We start from the raw sequence: 20,178 nt of genomic DNA, 5'->3' as shown, positions 1-20,178 counted from the left end.
ACAGTACTAACTCTGCATCTATCAAGGCAGTTCACCCTTTCTTCCAGGATTATTTTGCTTTCTGTTTCCTGGATTGATAAATCTTGATGATGGCATAAATTTTCTTGGGATTCTTTGAGACTGTCCTGTTTCAAATGCAACATCTTATCCATGTTCTTAGATGAGTAGCTGGAAATGCAGGACACCTATATTCAGTTTTGTGCTTTGTCACAGATTAGTTGTATGACCTTGGTAAGCCATAAACTTTTTTTCCAACATGTTTTTCTTTTGCTGATCAAATTATACATTTTTAGAAGCAAAAGTCAAAGTCCAACATAATAGCAAAAATAAGCTTTTGCATTCTGGCCACTCATGAAGTATGGAGCACCTGCATACGATGTATGTGGCTCTTCTTGAGAAATAGTAGTGTAGAGTAGTTACCAAATAATCAAAAGTATTGCTACATTGGCACAGCCACCTAGTGGAAATATGGTCTGTACGTCTAGAGGTGTCTTTTGCTGGACTGGGTACTGTTTATTGTCTCCTCTCTTCCCTGCATAGGTCTCTTCCCTTTATTTAGGCAGTGACAAAAAAGAAGACAGTATAGGGTTGCACCAGTTTAAATGCATCTACATGAGGCTTTTTGCTGGCATGGGTACATCAGCAGCCCTCTAGCCCTTGGCTGGACGAGCTCTGCAATGTGTGACAAACCTTAGTCTTTGAGTGCCTCAGGGACGTGACCAGTTATGGGGTGTAATTGTGCCTTTCTTCCCTGTTGGTCTGTATGAACACGTTAAAATGAAACATTGCACAAGCAAGAGCAGAAAGGACCAGTGACAAAATCTAACAGATACACCAGCATTCAACCAAGATTTCCTAAGATGTTCACCCTACCATTCAGTCAAGATTTCATAACATGTTCAGCCTCTGTGTATGACTTGAAATGTGCGTTTAATAAATGGAAATGAAAATGTCCATGGGATGGAGAGTTCAACACTCCTCAAATTCTAAATATCCTTTGCTGGCTACTAAACATACCTATATTTATCTACAAGGAAAGAAAATGTAAAACATCTGAGTTACAGAGAGTAACAAAAATTGATTCACCTTGTGCAGTAAGTAACTGCTGCTATTCTGTGAGGGTAGTTTGGGGACCAGTTTTCATTTTCAGTTTCCTGAATTGATATATCTGTCTGCCCACTTACCTGCCTACCTCTACTGGGCATGCACAAGGTGAAATACAGACACTGAATGAGATTTTGAGCTAGATTCTTACTGGCACGTGAGCTCTGGCCTGGCACAGGCAGCTGGTGGAGATCATCAGAAAGCCATGTGTTTTTGTAATGTGGGACAGTCATAGTGTGAGTTAGAAGAAGCTAAGGTTAATTTTTTCTCGTGCTACTGGTGGATAAATTTGATGGACTCTTAATCTGATGAAAAATCAGATAATAAAATAGAATTCTGCTGAAAGCACTGCAACTGTTGAGACGTGTTTCCCACTATGAAAATCTCCAGTGTTCCTTTGCACCAACAAATGCCCAGATGGCATGCACTGAGTTTTGCAAAATGGCAGGGATGGAAAAAAGGCAGATGCGTGGTGTCTTGTCTCAGTGTCTCTTGCCATTTCCGCTAGCCCAGGAATTTTTCCATACCATCTCACTCCCTGTCTTCTTATAAATGGCAGAGAGAAACTGGACTGTAACTCACAATTCACGTAGTTGTTGTTTTTGTAGTATACTCTGTGACATAAACAGCTCTGTAAAGGGCATTTTACCCTTCAACACAAAGATTTCAGTCTATACCCCAGTACAGCTCTGCCTCTGTCTTCTAATGGGAGGCCACAGCACAGGGAAACGCATCCTGGGAAGGCAGAACAACGGGGCGGGAATTAGTCAGATACAGAGGCGAGTGACTCGATACTAATGGCCAGATAGGCTCTGACAGCCTCACACCAACGGGCCACTCTTCTCTACAGGGAGTTTACGAGGCCTTGGCTTGTGTGGCCACCTCCACTTACGAATGAAAATCAAAACCAGATTGGTGTACCCCTCCCAACAGCAGCTGCCTGTTTTTTTGCATAAATTGTGCTCCCTGCCCCTCTCCAGGGGAGCTCCATAAAATAAATGGATTCATTACATGCGGATTTCCTTTTCCTTCTTCTCTAGAGAAACAAAGAGCCTATTAGATACAATATGGAAATACACATATACATGCACAACTGTGCAGACAACATGAAAATGTGCACGTGCACATGCAGTGCATAAGCTCCCTCACTCTCCCATCTCTCTCCCATCTCAGTGCCATAAAATACTTGCAGAAAGCCCCTTCTTCTTTATGTGCACAGCTCTGCCAAACACACAGGCGTGCATTCATTCGTGTATTTCTGTAGCTGAAATTCTGAACTAGTAAGGACAGGAAAGCACAGGCAAGTTGCCTCCTCCCCAAATGTGCAGGGTTATGTATCTCAGCCAAAGCCTCCCATAGTGGCCAGCAGTGTTTTCACCAAGGAGCAGAAGGGGCCCGTGTTTCTCAGAGCTAGGCTTGCAACAGGGTAACCAGAGAGCTGGGGGGTGCCAGCTTGATCCCTTCAACTGCAGTAAAAGAGAGTGCTTTGTGTCTGAGAAAAGGCAGAAGGACAAAGGTAGCGAAACAGCTGGGAGGCCTTCATTCCTCTCATCTCCAGGTGGCAGCAATACTGGCATAGGAAAGAGCTGGAAAGCACGCCTTCCCTGGAATCACAGAATCACATAACTGTAGGGGTTGGAAGGGACCTCAGCTCTGCCTGTATGCTGCACCACATGCAAATCTCACACACCTGTGCAGCAGGCCGAGGGACAGGCTGGAAACCCCTTGCCAAGCAGGTTACACAGTTAGGAGGTAGCTACTTTCACTTTCCAGATGCTGCCCTAAGATACTGGCTCCAGGACAAGACTGTGTAGTACGTGGGTATGTTCACACTGCACACTAAAGCCAAGTCAGAGCCGAGGTCTGAGACTGACTTACTTCCCCTGCAAACTGTTAATGCCTTCACTCTCAGGTCCAAATCCCTCTGACTTCAGCTGGGAATTTTCTGGGGCTCTGAAAGCCCAGCCTCGACAGTGTGCTGTGCTATACAAATAGGAGGCAAATTACCGGAGATCGAGGAAACTGGGCATAATCTTTGCCAGGTTGTCTCCTGGTAACCCTCCACCCATCTGATTTAGGAGTCAAGAACAAAACAGAGGAGGAAAAGGGGAGTTGCTGACTCTCCCTGGCACCAGGAGATGTTCTGCCTTGGGAAAAGGGAGGAGAAAGGCAGTAGGGCTGGGAGTTAAGGCTCAGGGAGGGGGGAAACCATGCTCCACAGTGACATTTGCTGGGCTGATGTCCAGGCTATGCTGAGGACGTGCCATTGGTGTCTAAGCTGGAGCCAGCCCTAGCCAGATCTCCAGTTTGTGAGGGAAGGAACTGAACAACAAAGTCCTGTTTTCATTATCACTGTGGAGTCCATTTTAGCCCTCAAGAAGGAAGTAGTGGTGAAAAGCTGGGAGGGCATAGGAGAGCAAGCTGTCAAGGGGCACCTGTTCAAATCTGAGGAGCGTGGAAAGCGATGTTGCCAGCAGTTCAGATGCATGACACAGGACACAAATCTCTCAAATCATAAATGATGGTGGTGTTTTCATTCGACCTGGAATATTGGGCTTTGGGGTTACATTTAGGCTCCATTACTAGCTTTTTCTGTCTGCTTTGGAGTGTAGCAACTTTCCCTTGTAAGTTGCATGTTTTTGTATAAAGTGAGTCCTTCAGCCAGAGCTTTAGGAACAACAGTGACTTGAGTAAGATGTCTGAGGAAGTCCAGTCCAGAAAGCTGGCAGCATGGGGGGAGGCAGACCCCACAAGTGAGGGATTCTGAAGAATTGCTGAGCAGAAATCTTGCAACTGAGAGAAGCTAGCAAGAACTGAGATGTGAGGGAGCTCAAAGCATTTCATATTGCCTCAAATTCAGTATTTTAAGCCCCAAAGTTCCAGACATCTTAAGCTGGAGCATGAAAATCTGTGATAACTTTAAAACTGGAAGCTTTTATGCTGCATTTTTCTCCTTGCTTCTTGATTTCTGAGTCTTAAGGTTGCCTTTGAATCATATTTAGTTTTCCCCACAACGAAGAGGACTATGTGGAAAACGTGTTTTCACCTAATCATCTGTCATCAGGATCTGGAGCTTTAAGGAAAAACAGCAACAGCATAATGAGATCCACAACCTGTCACAAGCACTGTGCTACTTCAGCTGGCTTTGCTTCACTGGGGTCTGCAAGAACTTTGTATATACAAGTATGGAGATTGCAATCTTGACACTGGAAACTGGAGCCATGGAACAGCCAAACTGGATGAGCCTCAAAATCCATTTATTCCAGGAACCTGTCTCTGATGTGCTGTTGTTCTGATGCTGTCTTTGATGCATTTGCCAAATGCTTCAAGGGAAGGTGCAAGATCTTTGCAGTAGGCAGATGTAACAGTCTTTTCCACACTTGAGATCACTTTCTGGTTCTTAACCATTAGAGATGGGATTGAGACCAGCAATACGAAATTTAACTTATTTTCCAAAAGTGCTGTTAGCTGTTGTTACTATGTTTTTTATTTTTCTCCTCATCCACATCTTGGCCTCCCAGCTTCTTCTGTTAAGGGTGGCTTAGTCCAATTGCATGTGATGTGAAGGAAATTATTTACTTTGATGAAGTTTGAAGTGGTTTCTTCTTCATCTTGTGGAATATCAGTTTATCCTTTTGTGTTCAAGGGCAACAGCAACACTCAGCTGTCTTTCCCTCTGCAGGTATTTCACATGCTTGCATTATGATGTCTTCTGCTTGCAAGAATGTGCGATGCTGGGGATTTGTACCAGTGAAACTCCTTGCTTGAGGCTCCCACGTACTTTATGTGCTTTATTGTACAGATGCTGCTTCCCTCCAGTGTTTTTCCCTCCCCACATGTAAGCAACTGTGTTACCTGATAGCGGAGGCACTCAGCTGGGACTGAGACAGCCTCTGGTCTGTTCCTTGCTGTGAACTTTTGCAGCAGCATCTGCTTCTCTTTAGACTATAAATGGTGTGCACATTTGTGCCTGAAAACCACAATTTCAACTGAAACCTCTACATTCTGTTGTAAAGCATACAGTGATTTGTAGTAACTCACAGTGAAATACACTCTCATCTCAATGGCCGCTCTCATTCTCTGCTGTTCACAGGGTCGGATGTGCTCTGTGAATTGGGTGCTCTGGTGCCCTGGTGCCTGGGCTTGGTGGTGGGCTTGGCCCCTCAGCACAGCAAGGCCGAGAGCTTCGAAAGGACTCAGACCTCCAATTCTTCATGGGAAAGCAGAGAGCGCACCCGTTCTCTCTAGAAACAATCCTGTCTCTGTCTCCCTCCTTTGCTCCTTATCTCCGATGACATTTGTATGCAAATAGCATCAAAGGATCAGAGATGCGAGATAGACCGCCTGAATATTCAGGCGGTGCACTTCAGAGCAACCCATCACCAGCTCACAAGAGAGTGAGAGGGAGGGATGGATGCAGGGGATCAAGCCCTGACCCTTCTCTGACAGTCACCCCTCTTTCTTACACTTGAAGGCACTTGCTGCCGTTTGTTGAACCAATAGCTCCAACTGAATGGAAAATCCAGCTGGAGATTTGCCTGTGATATCTGACACTCGTAATTCATGGTATGTTGGCCAGTTCTGCAAAGTGGAGCGAGAGCACAAACAGCCCCTCATGGCTTGCCAGCCACGTGTGGGGTTCAGTAGTCACAGCGTGTGTGGGCTCCTCAGAGACGAGAAACCTCTCCAAGCAGTGATGTGACCGTGATGAGGGCAAAGGGTGGGAGTAGGGAGGAGGGAGGCTGCCTGCTTTGGATCCCAGGACAGGGCAGGTGAGGTTTGGTACCTTGTGGATTTGCTCAGGCCCAGGAGCTGGCGGGGAATTGGAGATGAGGTGCTGAGCAGCTTACAAGGGAGCCACTATGCTGGAGGGAAGGCGGCAGGAAGATTTTGTCTGTACTTGCGTGAGGCTTTTTCAGCTTCCTTCTCACCACAATCTGCCTGTGGGGACAGGGACTGCAGCTGCCACCGCAGAGTTCAGCCAGGGGTTCCTCTCAGAGGACAGCTTGTGGCTTTGATCAACCATAGCCATGTGCCTCTTTCCCTGCCTGCTCCCTGGGCACAGAATCTGGCTGTGCAGACGTGGGGATGGACACCAGCCCTTCTGCACTTACAGCCCTGCCAAAGTAAGGGCTCGCTGTCATGGCAAGGAGAAGGATGCTGCCTGGCTCAGCTGCCACTGTCCTGAGGTGGATGTTCAGTGTCAGCATGTTGATTCTGCTGCCGAGAGCACTCACAAGACCCTGCATAGGAAGAAATGAGCCAAAACCACCTTGGAAGAGTGGTGTCCTGGCTTTCAGGGAAGGCCAGTCAGGTTGTCAGGGGCGGGACAAGCACACGTTACCAAGGCAGCAGGAGGAGAGCATCTGCCAGCCCCTGTTTTCTGTGCCTGGCTCACTGGTGGAAGCAGAAAGCTCCTCAGTGTGTCTGCCATTTCCTGGCAAATTACCTGTGTCCAGTCGTTCCTTCCTCAGCAGCTGGGGCATATGGCAACAAAATCTATCTGCACTTCAGGAAGTGCTATCTTCAAGTTCCTCAGTTCCCTGAAGGAGAGTGTAGTAGTGACATGTGGGTAACACTCAGGCTGCTTACAGTCTGTGGAGACCATCGTAAAATCATAGGATGGCTTGGATTGGAAGGGACCACAAGGATCATCAAGATCCAACCCTCCTGCCACAGGCAGGGCTGCCAACCCCCATATCTAATACTAGACCAGGATACCCAGGGTCTGGGCAGCGTGTTGACCTTGCCTGCTTAACATGTGTACCATGCCATGGCTTTGCAGATCTCATGAGAGCACACATGGGAAATCATTTCTTGATTGCCTTCTTTGGGCTACTGTGCCCATCAGCTGAGGTGTTTTCCAGATGATTGCAGGCCTGATGCCTTAGACCTTGGAGCCCTTATGGCTGGGGCCACTGGACCTGTCTACGTGTAGGCACAAAGCCACAGCTGGCTTGGTTTGAAGGCAGGACTTTTTCCCCAAGTGGTAGTAGCCTGAAGGTAGAGTGAGATCTGGCAGCCTTTGCAGCCTGTTGAAAACCAGCCTTACAAAATATGAGCGAGGGAGCAAAATACAACAACATAAGAGGAGGAGGAAACCACCAATTAGGAGCAGCCCCTGAGGGGTTGCTTTCTCAGGAGCCAGGAGGCACACTGCCAGCAGGGCTTTTGGAGTGGGATGGGGCAGGCTAGGAAGGCAGGGCCAGGGGCAGCTTCTTTACCCAGAGCTGTTCTGTAGCTGGAAGGTCCTGCAGTGCCGGAGCTGTTGCCTCTGAACAGAGCAGTAAGAGGTGCTGGCAAAGTGGAAAGAGCAGGAGTGCTGTGAAGGTGTACCCTTCCTTAGCCTGCAGCAACAAACTAGCAGCTGGGAATTGCTTCCTTCAGAAAGCAGCTGGGAGTAGCTTGCAAAGCTTTTCTGGTTGCCAGGTTTCCCACAGGATGGCAGAAGTGTGAGTTTGAATGAGCTACCCCCTGCAAAACAAATTCACAGCTGGTGCCCAGCTCCAAAGGTGGCTTCTTATGTGTGAGGAGACAGCCCCATCAGCATGGTCTGTAGAAAATAAGGGCAGAAGGCCTGTCCTCCATTGTTGGTACTTCCTTACGACAGTCTAGGGAAACTCAGGGGTTATGCAGTTCCTGGCCTGTAGGGCTGTTGTTGCTGGCTGGGAGTCAGTGTTACTCTGCATTAGTAGTGGTGCAGTGTGGTTTGTAGAGGGCCTGTGCTCCTGATATGGAGTGCTGAGGGCTGAACAGCCAGGATGTGGCTTGTGGACCGTGTACTTCCTGCTGAAGAGGAGTGGGTGTGCAATGTAGCTTTTGTTTCATTCTGTCTTATTTTGCAGTCTTCCTGGAGATGCCCTTTTTTTAGGGCCATGCTTAGGCAATGGGTCCTTTGGAGAGGAAGAAGCAAAATACTTGCTTGTGCCTACTCAGTGACACATCTTGGGTGCTATTTATAGGGACTCTTCAGGAGAACATTGTTAATGTGTGGAGAAATCTGGGTTTGCAGTGCAGATTGGCTGAAGTAGACCTGATCCTGTATGTCCACTAAATGGGCAGGTGATGCCTTCATTCACCCTTCATTCACCCTTCTTCCCTTGTTTTGTCACCAGCAATGGTGCTGCCCTTCATGGAACAGAACGCTTGTTGCTCAGGCTGAGAAATGGTTGTGCAAACAGCAGTGAAGGTGCTGGCAGCTGGATGGGGAGACTGGTGTTAGTCACCAGTTTTGGCTGGATGAAGATGGTGGAAACCCATGGCCAAGACCTTCCTTAGAAGGAAGGGGCAAGATCCCTCTCATCTGATAGCTGCCTGCATTTAGATGGTTCTAAATTACTCATACTAGTGCTTCCAGCAGCCCAAAGCACCTGAAATTAGCTTCTCTTTTGGGTTGCCAATGGGAACTTGGGTGATTTAGGTCCCACTGTTTTCTCAGCAATGAGGAGACTCATTGACTGCTTAACTGATCTTCTGCAGGGTGCCATTACAAGGGTAGTCAACTCCAATCACAAGAGATGTTGGATAGGCTCACAATGTCCTTGTAATGGCACTCTGCAGGAGCTCAGTTCTTTGCTTCAGCTCTTTAACAACTGGATTTATCATAGAATCACCAAGGTTGGAAAAGACCTCTAAGGTCATCTTGTCCAACTGTCGACCTTCCACCAATAGTTCCCCATTAAACCGTTTCTCAGTACAAAATCTAAATGTTTCTTGAACATCTCCAGGGATGGTGACTTCACTGCTTCCCTAGGCAGCCCATTCCAGCACCTGACCACTCTTACAGAGAAGAAATTTTTCCTAACATCCAACCTGAACCCTCCCTGGCACAACTTGAGGCCATTCCCTCTATATAAGTTCCAGCTGTCCTCAGTCTCATGAGTGAAAGAGCACCTGAGATGCGCCAGGCAATGAGAGCCACAATGAGCACAGTGGCTGCCCAGAAGACTGTGGGTAATGTGGCACAGAGGATTTTGAAGATGCTTTAAGTGAGAATTGTTTAAATGTTTGTTTAGCTTGTAGCAGGGACCATGTCTCTGGCATTCTGGACATTTTCCTCATCCTTCATGTTGCTGTATAGAGTTGCTCTCTCTCTGTCCAAGAGACATGTAGTGTAAGTGATTCAGTATGTTTTAGGCAAGGGATTTGAGCACAGGTCTCATTCTGTCAGAGGAACCGTGGCAGTGTAATGAATGAGGCTCTCTAATCCATTTGATGCAGATCTTGAATCTGGGTCTCCCCCCATCCCTTGAGTTTGATCTGTATGATCTGTTAGCATTGGAAAATTTCCACAGAAAGGTTCATTTCCAGTAAGTTGATTTTTTTCATTATGGGGGAAAAAAATCTTACTGAGAAATACTGGATTAGATCTAGCAGAAGCATGTCAGCCTCCTTTCCAGAACACTGCCTGGACTAGAAATCATCTTGCACCAGCTGCATCTCAGATAGAAACCATACCAGAAAGTTATCATTTTGCCTACTAGTATATGCAAGTGAAAAGCCATATAGGAGTCTTAGTTTGATACAGTAAGTAACGGAAATCAGACTGTGCAATATTTTCTGCCTGACTATCCATAGCTAATAGTAAAAATATGATGAAAAGGGAAAGAAGAAATGAATAGATGCTAAAAAGATATCTTCGGAGTCATTGAAGCGCGAGGCAGAAAATTCTGTGACTGAAGAGTTGGCACTTTCCCTTGCTGAACCCAATGGCACATGGTAGTTCCAGGAGAAATTCTTTTATGTTTCTGGAAGGATGCTTCTTGTGACACACAGTCTGTTTTATAGATGCTGGGGCTGCAACTGCTAGGATGTAATTATATTAATTAACAATAGCAAACTTTATTTCTTCTCTTCCAATCCTTTTTAGAGCGGCATTCTGCTGTTGTGCTTATGTAGCTGTTCCTCTTCCTCTTCCTCTCCCCTTCCCCTCTCCCTCTCTCTTGCCATGTGCCTGTATGTCCCACTTGCCCACTGCCTGGGTACATTTGGAGAAGCACAGATGCGTCTCCAGTCGAAAATACTGCTGTGGTTCATTGAAAGTGTTTCAGCATCAGACAAAACCTTATATTTAATAGCCAATTCAACAAAAAGGCAGTCCTCTAGGTGGAGGTCACATTTAATCTCTCTTTGCCTTTAGCAGAAACAGCTAAAGGATTTCCAGTTGGTTGCCCAATTAGCCTGGGCGTCTTGCGACAGATCTGCTGAAATTGCGTGCAAAGCAGCAGTCACGGTTGTTGCACCGGTGAGCTAAAGAGAGCACTTGAGGCTTTTAAGCAGCTATGACAAAGTCCTGAGAAACAACTAACAGATGTGGAAACCATGCAGACCATCCCTGGCCTGCTGGCTGTTGAGGGCCTCATCCCAACCACCTCTGCCAAACTTGGCTGTAGAAATGATGTCAGCGAGTCACTCTACGGGGTTCTGGAGAGCAGTGCAATGCACCCAGTGAAGTCAGTGATGACATTTCTAGTCCTGGGGAGTTACGTGATCATGGATCACCTCCACTCCTATTCTTTTGGACATGAATCTGGCAGCAGGACCCTTGAAGTCATGACTTTGTGCTCCCTCAAGTACAACTCATTATATCTAGGAACAGAGCCAAGGGGGATCGAAGGAGATTTCAACTGGTGTGAATCCCAGCTGCATGTCTGCTTAGCAACACAGATTTTCATAAATATGTTTTCCATGGCTCTGCTCTCTCAGAGAAGCCCCCATGCACTGTCAGTGGGATGAAGTTGTAGGCAAAGGTGTGCGTGTGCAAGCCAGCATGCGTTCTTGTGTCTTCAAGGGCTGCAGTAACAAATTTTTGTTGTTATTGTCGCATGCAGAGCCCCGTCTGGGAGCTAAGACCTCCTGCTGGACCACTGACCCACTGTGCCTGAGGTGTTGAAATGCTGAAGCTATCAGCCACAGGTCTCTGCTTGTTGCCTCCCAAGAGCTGCTCCTCGCAGCTGAGCAGTGGGAGCTGCAGTTGCAGTGGGCACTGTAAGCAGGGTGGGCAATGAGTATCTTCTCATTTCCTAAGAAGTCACCCAGTGCCTGATGCCCTCTATCTGCATCTGCTGAGGAGCTGTGCTGCCACATGTAGATGCTAAATGGTGAAGACCTGAGAGCAAATAGAGCTTTGAGGGCAAAAACACTCTACCCACACGTTAGAGGTAACGTTATCGTAGATTCAGTTTGAATCAAAGGTTTTTCCTGCATCTATCTGAGATGTACCTGACCTCAGATCCACCTAGAATTGAGCTAGACGTGAGCTGAGGATCTTGTGTCCTTTCTTTTAAGGGGTAATGTATATGAATGAAGCCAGACTTGTTTTTTGCTTTGTCCCAGACACCTCCACAGCCCCTACTGTATCAATGGGTGGAATAGGACCTCTTCCAAAGAGTGAAGCAAAGAACAGGAGCAGGACTCCAGGGCTTCCCTAGATCTGGAAGAGGAATTGAACTAATGTATAAAAGCAAGCCCCAGGGACAGGACTCGTGGAATCTTGTCCTAACAGTGATAGTGGGGTGAGTTTGGGTGGCCAGAAGTTCATAGGAGAAACTGGGATTCATAGGCTTTAGCCCTACCCATAACAGAGAGTTATCTGGACTTTCTGATTGTGGAGGCACAGAACGTGGGTCTGGACTTAGCAGTGTTATGGTCAAACCACCCAGAATCTTTGTTTGACTTCGATTCTGATCTGATTTCATTCAGCTTTTGTCTGAGGCCAGATCTGAGCCCACTCCTTTCCCTTTGAAATCGTTTTCCGCTGTTGGCATAAATGGGAAAAAAATGACTTCATTTTACATCCCTGAGTAAACAGATCCCACTCCATCCCCAGAAACTGAAAGCTGAGGATTCATGTTCCTCAGAACCACAGCAGATGAATCAGAGCTGGACTTTCCTTGTTTCTGAGGCTGACGAGGGAAAGAGTTGCAACAGGACAGCAGACAAAAGGAAGCAGAGTCAGAAGCTGGAGCCTGTGTGCTCGACAGGAGTGCAGCTGAGGAGGAGGGAGACCTCCAGCTCTGTGCCTCCAGATAGCTCAGCTGTTGAATCAGCTGGGTCTGGGGCTTCGTGAAACAGCAAGGGGGCAAGGGTGAGCAAAAGCTGAGAGCGTGCGTGTGTGAGAAAAAACGTTTCACCTCTGGTGCGTGGCCAAAGGAGCGGCTATGTTACTGTGGCCCCTGGAGACACACTTGTAAGAACGCATGCTGGCTTGCACACGCACACCCTTGTTCACAGCCACATCCCACTGACAGTGCATGGGGGCTTCTTCAAGAGGCCAGGCATGGTTTGTGCTGGTCCCTGCTAATGACCAACATCTGGCAAGATGGCTGGAGTGGAAAGCCAGCTGGGGCCAGTGAGCCCTTTCTTTTGTTAGGAGTGAAGGGGAGGGTTGGATCAGACAGGCTGGAGAAAGCAGCCTGCAAACACTCCTGATTCCTCTGCAGAGAGCAGTAGTTGAGCTGCTCTCTGCTTTTATGTTTGTGCTATAAAGAGTTGCTGAAAGACAATAGCACAAAGCCTCCAAACCAGAGGTCCCTGGCTGTACCATACCAAAATATTCAAGCAAGTTTTGCCAGCCCAGCTTGGCTTTGCCTAGAGGCCTTAGTGTATATGTGGGAGCACAGATATCCTTGACAGATGTTGTTAGGGAGGACTGCTAGGATGGTGAGGGGATTTCTGAAAATGCATGTGGGCTGTTTACGGATTTGGGCACCACACCCTGTCTCACCCCTGGAGGTTATCTGCGGAGAGTGAGAAGCTCGACCTCATGAAGGATGGAATATCCTGGTCCTCTGTGTTGGAGCTCCAGGCAGCAGGAAGCCTCCCACATGTCTCAGCCTGCCTGAGCCCAGGCTGCATCTGCCCTGAGAGAGCTCTCAGCAAACATGCCAAAGGCTTTCTGGGCATCAGAGTAGTGATATTATCCAGCCTCTCTGTTATCATAACCTTCTTCTTGGGAGTACAGGTTGGAGAGCTGTCAAAGAGGGAGAAAGAGATAAAGATTGAGGGTATGGAAGGGTAGAGAAAAGAGAAAGGGTCTTATACAAATTAAGTAGAGATTTTTATTAATGTTGTTTCTGCAGTGCTGAGCCTTGGGAATTTGATATCCTTCCCACTCTCTTATCGTCTCACCATCATTCACCTGTACTGTAAGGCGTGGGGCAGTTTGGGCTGCAGGGAACATAAGAGTTCCTCTCCCCAGCTCTGCATTCAAACCAAAGCTGTCTTCCACCTGGGTTCAGTGGGGCTGAGCTTCCTGCTCTGCCCTGGCTTCCAGGTTGAGTGTGGGGCCACAGAGGAAGGCTGAGGTTACAATGTGGCCATGTACCTAATTATTCTCCCGGATCTGCGTATACATGGCATACCATCACCAGACACTGTCCACACATCCCACTTGCTCACCACTGACTCAGAAGAGACTGGAAGAAACAGTCCCACTCTGATGCTGTGATGAAGATGTAAATGCTCCCAAGTAAAACTAAGAGTAGCATATGTGAGTAACCAATTGGGACATACGGTGTGTGACACTGCTGGGCTGATGGTTGGCATGTTTACTGGATTACTACGTCAAGTTGAGCAGGGAATGATTCGGGGAAGACATTCATGACATCTTTGAGGTTGTTTTGAGATGATATTCATTAGTTCTGGGGAGGCTGGCTTGACCTCTCTCCTCCTCCTTTCAAGCTCATCAGACAAGCATTGGGCAATCAAAGTCATAAATCCCAGGTACTGAGAAAATGGGGCAATTCTTGTTAAATAGCAAGACATTTCTACTAAGAAGAAAGGAATTCATCCTGCTGCGTGTTCAGTGGGGAGCACTCTTTGAAGTGTCATGGTCTGGGGGACCATGACAAGGCTGTGAGTGAGCTGGTGGTGACCAGAGATCAGGCAAAGCCTTGCCACCATTCCCCCTCCTCACCTTTATTCCTGTGGGGTCTGTAGTATGTATGTAGTAGTAGTGTATGGGCACTAAGCCCTGCTGAGAAGGGACCCTCACAAGGGCCCTGCCCTTAGAGGACCATCCACGTCCCACCTGAAAGGTGTGTTATGTGTCCTTTCTTCAAGGGCCCACCCTTGAAGGAGTCGATGGTGGCTTGACTGTGGGATCAGCAGATCTTTGCACCTTTATATCTCACTCCTTTTGCACCCACATGCTTTGCTTGAGGGCCAGACAGCAAGGGAGAGTTTCTGATCTCCTGATGTGTCAGACAGGGAGCACTGGAGAGGAAGTACCTCAACCTGGTGAATAAATGGATCCCAGCCATGTTCCTGTAAGCTGTAGTGTAAAGCTGTGTTTTTAGATGGAGTAGCGAGTGGCCTACAGGATGTAACTAGGATCTTATACCGTGACCAGGGCTGCTATGCTGATATCCTCTCTCCCTGACCTTTAATGGACAAAGGAGTGGAGGAAGGACCTTGGTGAAGGGAATGGGTAGGGAGCTATGGAGACATCTTCACCCAGGTTGTGCACCTTCTTCCTGACCACTGAGCCCCATTTCATTGTTTGCATTTCTCTGCTGCCAAATGCAGGTCCCAGTATGCTAAGTGTTTGGGCTGCAAGGAGCTCCAAGAAGCTTCAAGGTGTATGAGAACCTGAATGTTAAGTCCAGAGCAGGCCTCCATCTGGGGGACACTGCAAGTCAGACCCATAGGGGAATTTGACATTTAAGCTGTTATTGAAGCTAATTCTCTTACTTCTGAGCTCTGTGGTATCTTGTCAGCTCAGGTCTGTTGCTGTAGAACACATGCTTCGGTGAAGTGGCAGACAGAAGCACTGAAGCCTACAGAGACCAACTGAATCTTAGAAGCGCATGATTTCAGTCTGTGAGACTACAGCAAAAGACATGTTCCCAGGTTAGCTCCTGACCCTCCTGTTCTGCTGAGCAGTGGGCTGCTGGGAGATATGTGGGACAGAAGCCTCCAGGAAGAGCAAGCTCCTGAGTTGGACTCGAAGAGCTGATGGTGGGACCTAGAGATTGACCTGACTGGATTGTTTTGGCCTTAAGAGATTCAGGTCCTTCCAAACACTCAGACCTACAGTGACAAGTGAAACAACAGGGGCCTGGGAGAAGAAAAAATGGTGTAAGGAGATACGGATGGTTCAGTTGGGGTTGGGATGAACCAGTGCCAGCATTTCTTCCCACCAGGTTACTACTTAGCAAAAGCGATGGCTAAAACATGAGCCTCCCACCGTGGCCTCTCAGACTTGGCCAGGGGATGTGCCAGGAGCATTTATAGCCTGAAAGCCCTGGCAGCAACGGCTGTCTGCATCATGGATGGATGTTCAGGTGCGTGACTGAGTAGGGCTGAATCTGGCTCCCAAGCGTAAAAGTTGGTTTAATGCCCTCTCCACAGGTTATTAGCTTGCTGCAGGGTCAAGCTGGCATGTCGGGCTGGGGGAGCCTTGCTGAGAGCACTCATGTGAGCAGGAGCTTGAGTTTAACTCTGCAGGTGACAAGAGCATGCTGAAGAGCTGAAACGAGATGTCTGGCGAGACAGCCCCATTCCTGACCCCAAAAGTGGCTGTGGCTTTCTGCCTGCCCAAACGGATCTGTGTCTGCACCAATGAGGAGGGCAGAGCACGGGGGTTGTGGTGATCCTATTCCTTCAAAGGAGAGGGTGAGACCAGCAGGGGCTTCCCCTGCATCCCATTGTGATGCAGACAGGCTCCCCAGCTGCAGCCTGGGCTGGATGCCATGCTGGTGAGGATGCTCTGAGTCACAGGGTGTCTGCACGCTGCACAGCCCGGCCCCGCACGGCAAGCCGTGCGCCTGCAAGCCCTCATCACAGACTGCACGTAAACGGCCCCTCCGGCTGTCTGTCCTTGCGTCATGGGGGTCAGGTTCCGGTGCTGGGATTTCTTTGTGCAGGGCACAGGAGTTTGCATGCAGAGAAACTTCCCTGCAGCTGGAAATAATCTCCGAGACATGCTAAGATGAGCCAGAATGAGTGACGGAGGTGCACTGAGCCCCTGCTTCTCTCACTGGTGGTCACCTTGATCTTCCCCATCTCCAACCTTGGCTGCTGGTAGCGCTGCTAACACAGCTATGGGCTTGGGAGCACCCAACGGTAACCACAGCAGGGGGCTGGTAGAGCAGCCATTCTTCTAGGAATGTCCCTGAGCAGGTGGGGAGTCCCGGGGGTGTTTTGCTGCCTTTTGCAGGGTTGGTGCCTGTAGCGAGCACGTGGACAGATGTCCTGGGGGTGCTGCTCCCTGCATACGGTGTATCTTATCTGCAGCACCCAACAATCATGGCGGCTGCCTGGGCTGCAGGTAAGACATTGGAGAAACGTGGAACTGTATGCATTTGGCCCTCTAGGTGAGCACAGGGAGGGTGCTCACCTCCCAAACCCGCCTCTCACTCAAAGCGGGTGGGAGGGACAAGTACTTTGGCAATGGCTACGTGTGGATGCCAAACAAGCAGCCAGCATAAAGGCAAATATTTTGGCTACCCCAACACATCTGTTTAGAAGCAGCTCAACCCCAATTTTAAACAAAATGGGGAAGAAAAGACTTTAATTGAAGACATGCAAGCTCTTGGCTGGGGCCCAGCATTGGCAGCCCTGCTGGGAGATTGTGTGTCACACAGATGAGGCTATAGCACAGGCCCTGATGCAAGCACTCTGTGCTGCTTTTGAGCTGATCGGATGTGCCCTGTAGAAGCAGAAGGAGGCTCTGCACAGATACAATGCTGTAATTCAGTATATACACTTCCATCATCACTCCTCCTTATCAACCCACCTGCCTTTTGGCAAAGCAGCATCCTTTTGCTTGGGATGTAGAGCTCCATCTCAGTGGTTGGTAGCTCCTGTCCTGTTCTTTCTTCATTTTTCAAGGGAAGGATTCAGCCCCAGGGATCCTGAAATGGATCAGCTGTTTTCCCAGCAGCCCTGGCTCTGTGTGTGGGACTGAGATTATCAGATTGGGAGCAGCTGATCCCAATGCGTTGACAAACCCATTAAGAATCAGTGACAGCTTAGACACTGCTTTCTTGGTAGACTCTTTTGTCTGGCTTCAAACCTTGTCAAATCTCTCCTATACCCAGAGGCAAAGCTGCAGAAATAGCTTCAGGTGACAAATGTGTGTAAATAATAGAAACAGGAGGTTCCCTGAGCTTTCCATCTGTTTCCTGGTGAGCTCTGCAGTCCTTCCTGAGCTCAGCGGTATTGCAAATGTTTAAGTTAAACTCAGGGTAAGGGATGCCTAAGCTATGGTCGTGATAGGGTTTGTGTCTCCTCTGTCCCTTAGGGGAGGAACTGGGAGCCCAGCAACCCCCAGGACCTCCTGTGCTGTTGCACCCAGCAGGGGGTAGATCTTCCAGGGATGGGTCCTGGCTTCCCAGTGGGGTCCCCTTGGGGTATCACTAGGGCTGCCCTGGTGTTAGCCAGGGGAGTATTCCCACAGATACCCTACCCATGCTGGGGCTGGCTGTGCTCTAGCAGGAAGAGAGGCGATGGTTAACTGCTGCGCCCTCGTTGTTTTTGCATGGCCTCCTCTGCTGTACGCTGCCGGTGTCCAGGATGTAATATGCGTTAATGCTGGCTTCCCAGGCGGAGATGATGGGGGCAGGGAGTGTCTCGGAGGAAACCCTCAGCTCATGTCAATCAGTGTAACTTTTTATTTTACAGATCACGCTGCACAGCGCTTCCAAGTATGAACAAATCTAAATGAAGACAGCTGGCAGAGGCTCTCGTCATCTAACTCCTTCCAGATGTGTACTTAAATGCTGCAGTTCTTGACTGGTGACACCTCTGATGTAATCCTTGGGGACATGGCAGTGATGGGGTAGGCGAGGGGCGTGCCAGAAACCTGGTGGTGTGCTGGCATCATCTCCTCTGAAGCTGAGACCTGGAGTCCCTGCTTAGGGGAGACCTCATCATCCCTCTTGGGGTCAGCAAGTCTCAGTGGGTTGTGCAGGGGCCCGCAGAGCACCTGGGCATCTTTCTTTGCATACAGCTACTTAATGTACAGTAGTGTCCTGTGGATATAGCTGCTTCGTGGCCTTGAATCCAGACAACCACACTTAGGATGGTTGTGCTGGAGTGAATTAGTGATGTTTTCTGATAATGAGTTGAGGTTGAAGTGTTTATGCTGCTTCCAGCCTGGGAGCCTATTCAGGTCTCCCTGCATGGTGCCTCTCTGCACTGCAGGGATGTCTGAAATCAGTCTGGGTGGGAAGATTCGTAAATCCTGCTGCCCTCCCACTGCGGTATTTACTCCTCGCGTCCCCACTTCATGTTGCTGCTTGGCCTGGGTTGTGCTGGAGCCACGCATGGTTTCCAGTGGGTTTAGTTCTCACACTTCTGTGGGAAGGCTGTATCAGCTTTGCAAACTGGGTTCTGGGGGCTGCTTGGTGGCTAACCAAGAATGGGTCAGGAATCAGGGTGACCAAGTTGGGGTGATTCCTCCAGCCTCAGGTGAGAGAACGTATCTTCTCAGAGCATTGCCTTCTTCATGATGTCTTTCTAAAAATGCAGCAGCCTGGGTCCAGGCTTGTTTCTTAGATGGAAGAGTTATTTTGAGTCTTTCTGTGGCCCCTTTTCTCTCCCCCTCCCTCTCCACACCTTTGTAATTAACCTCTGAACTCCAGTTAATCCCAGGATTAGTATGTCATAGGCTGTCGGATGGAGCTCTTGCCACCTCTGGTGCTGCCTCAGCATCCCTGGCAAACTTTCAGGGGGGTCTGGAAAGCCCTCTGGGGAGGGAAGAAGCTCCTAATGGATGCGGGTGGCCAGAGCTGGCAGATGGTGAGGGCTAATCCAGTCTCACCTGCGTCTAATGGTGATCTTCCAAAGAGCCCATGCCTGCCTGAGGGAAGAATCTTGCACTCGGAGATGAGGGTTATGCTTCAGGCCCACCTTCTTCAGGGCAGAGAGAGCTGCATGCGGGAGGGGAAATCTGCTGGGTGAGCATTAGCTGGTAGTTTTTGGTGTAGCTTCTCCTCCAGGACCAGCAAGATGAAGCTGGTTATATGCATGGGGCACCTGAGCTGGCATGCTCTGCCCTCGCACTGGCTGTGCTCACAGTGAGATGTGTGGGGGTCTGGTCATTGTGGGAACAATTCATGCTCATGAGCCCCTCCAGAGGTCCACCTGGAGAACCTCACTAGAAGATACCTTTGGCTCCCAAACGTTGATCTGGCCCTGCCTCTGGCTTGCACAGGTGATTGGTGAGCATGTTGGGCTCAGTGTGAGGGACAGTGTGCATTAACCAGCTGCAGGACACTGTCTCCAGTGTCATCTTGTCAAGCAGGTCCCAGCCAAACCCAGTACACTGATGGTGGCCCAGCTGCAGCCATGGCTCTGCCCTGAGACGTTTTGAGCCCCAGAAGCCGCAGCTGAATGTACTGCCCCTACACTGGGTCATGCTGAACTCTCTCCTGCATGGAGAGCTTTGCTAGGGGTGATGTGCTCTAAGTGTAATGAAAACTGAGCATTGCACTTTGCTCCAGCGGGAGGCCCTTGTGGGTCTTGGTCACACTCTGGCTTCTCAGCTGGAGGATGGGCTAGAGAGGTGTTGGAGGTGTCACCCTTCCCAGTGGTGTTGCTGAAGGGGACGTGGGGAAAGGAGAGCTCAGGAAATAGCATTACAAGGTGCATGTTCCTCGGGGGATGTCACACCTGATTCCTGTGATATCTAGGGGAGCCCCAGGCTGCACCCTGAGCCTTGGATTGTGCTTTGTTTGTAAACAAAGTGAAAGAAAGTGTGGATGGAAGGCTGGGAGGGTCCCACTGCTGCCTTGCAGGGAGCGGGCACTGGGCAAGCCTCAGGCAGGCGCTGGGGAATCCCCAGCTGCAGGAAGGAAAACTGCTGGGAAGCGGCACTGGCAGCTTCTGTGAAATGCTTTCATTCATCGCTAGCCAGGCTGGAACCAGTGCTGGCAGAAGGCGGTGAGGGGATGTGTTTCATTCCCAGCAGTGCTGGTGGGGGCTGGTTTTGATCAGAAGTGATCTGGCACTGGACCTCAGCAGAGCCGATGGCTGCGGCCCGTAGTGCTGTGCAGCCGGGAGAGGCTGGCGGGTGTTTGCATTTGAAGGGGCCTCGTGGTTGAACGGCTTCCAAAGCAGCTTCCTTGC

At 49.1% G+C, this 20,178-nt stretch overlaps 1 protein-coding gene across 23 annotated transcripts in view; it reads left to right on the top strand.

Annotated features, from left to right (window-relative positions):
- RSPH9 (radial spoke head component 9) overlaps positions 1-20,178 on the top strand; it is an 80,349-nt gene that overhangs the window by 49,555 nt on the left and 10,616 nt on the right. For 10 of the 23 annotated variants that reach the window (XR_014882085.1, XR_014882086.1, XR_014882084.1 and 7 more), the window contains one exon: positions 17,731-17,858. The exons of 5 other annotated variants lie outside the window; for them this stretch is intronic. The gene's annotated coding sequence lies outside the window, so the exon portion shown is untranslated. Of the gene's footprint in view, positions 1-17,730; positions 17,888-20,178 lie in introns of all 23 variants that reach the window. 8 more of the 23 variants (XR_014882079.1, XR_014882074.1, XR_014882067.1 and 5 more) reach the window with 3 other exon arrangements.

Source organism: Meleagris gallopavo, chromosome 2 (genome assembly GCF_905368555.1).
Source record: "Meleagris gallopavo chromosome 2, MGAL_WU_HG_1.1, whole genome shotgun sequence".
NCBI lineage: Eukaryota > Metazoa > Chordata > Aves > Galliformes > Phasianidae > Meleagris > Meleagris gallopavo.
Note: the sequence above shows the minus strand (reverse complement) of the source record. Positions and strands in the feature narration are given on the sequence as shown.